Source organism: Lipotes vexillifer, unplaced genomic scaffold (genome assembly GCF_000442215.2).
Source record: "Lipotes vexillifer unplaced genomic scaffold, Lipotes_vexillifer_v1.1 scaffold1016, whole genome shotgun sequence".
Taxonomy (NCBI): domain Eukaryota; kingdom Metazoa; phylum Chordata; class Mammalia; order Artiodactyla; family Lipotidae; genus Lipotes; species Lipotes vexillifer.
Genome location: NW_006769290.1, coordinates 185,011 through 186,740, shown reverse-complemented (window position 1 = coordinate 186,740; position 1,730 = coordinate 185,011).

Sequence of the window (1,730 nt, the reverse complement as noted above, 5' to 3'; positions counted from 1 at the left end):
TTTTTTTTTTTTTTTTTTTCCTGCAGTATCTGGTCATCATGGCTTGGCTGCTCCCCTCCCCCCGCTTTTTACCACATAGTAAATTTTAATATAGTTGAACGACCCTGACTTAATATTACTTCTAACACAAAGATATAAATTGCATAAATATTCTTTGTAGGCTCTCAAACCATGTTGGCTCAAATATGATACCTGATTTAGTTATTTACTTGCATGCTTGTTTTATAAGTTTGCCTTCTTCCATTTCATGAGTTTTAGGCAGCTGGTATCTTTGTGTCATTTCCATGTTTTCAATAATGGATACTTTGACATCTATCAGCCTGTGAATTGAATTTTCATTTTGAAATGGGAAAAGAAGGTAACATATTTACTCCATAAGAAAACTGCTGATTTAGGAGAATAACTTACTTTATTAAATTGAGATATTTTAGCCAAGAAAAATATGGGTCTTTTTTTTTTTTCTCTTAAAATGTTTGTAACAATTCCCAGTAGGATGGGTGGGGGGCCAGCCTTTCAGATTTACAATCCAGCTGCAGTGAGTTATGCATCCTAGCTCATTCTATTCCCAAGTGTGCAATGAATGCAGAAAAATGGTGTGAAGGTCCCAATCCTAAAATCAGTTGCATTGTGTTTCACAGAAGATCCTGGCTGGAGGTGGGAAGGTGGGAGGGTACTAGAAAGTAATTGAAGTAATGAATCTACCTAGAAATTTCCTTGAGTCATGCATTTTGTAAAACCTTATACTATCCCTATGAGTTAACAAGATACAGGTTAAATCACTCCCCTCAGGGTAATAAGACACAAGTTAGAACACACAATCTGTAGCTACAGCCAGGTTTAAATGATTCCTTATCCTGACTTTTTTTTCTTCACTTATATATAATTCGTTCTTTAGTGATTAAGGGAATAAATAGGAAAAATGTTACCATGATATCAGAGAATAAAGGTATAATTATTTATGTATTCAGACTGTGTGATGATTCTGAAGTGACCATAATATATGTTCAATGTGGAGTATGGATAATGAAGGATTTTTCTTTTTCATCTTGTTTATAATGACACTGTACATAAAGTATGGGTCAGATAAACTCATGTTACTGTACTGTTTTCTTGAAATGCTCTAGTCTTAATACTAGCTAATTAGAAATAAAAATTTAACAGTCTTTATGTATATGAAAGGTCTTTTTTCTCATGTATATAACTGTGCCATTTTCATTATTAATAAACTTCTCTTTCAGAATTTCCCTACATTCTTTTTGTCAATTAGAATAAAACATTGTAGATTGTAGCAGTAGTTCAATTGTAATTACCACTCAAAGATACACCCACCCAATGTGAGCATGGTGTGGGAAAGATAATCATTCTTTGATTAACCTTTGTGTAGTGAGGATCTTGGAGAATTGGAGACAAACCCAGAGCCCGATTGTTGCCCCAAATTTTGTTGATAGTTAGTAATGCTGAGTTATTATTTGGCCTCGCTTGAACTTTAGTCTTTTAAAGTCTTAGAAACTTTCATTTTTTCCTCATTTGCTTAAGGCAGGGGTGGAAGGAAAGCTGGATGGAGTTGATTAAAGAAAGATTAGGGGTGAGTAGCTAGCACCAGCTGTCTCGTAACAAGAGATGGGATTGGTGACCGGTCTAAAAGAGAACAAGAAGACATAAACGTGGTATAACAGCAGTATGATGCAAATTTGCATGGGAAGGTCAGCTACCACTTACCTAAGCATCAG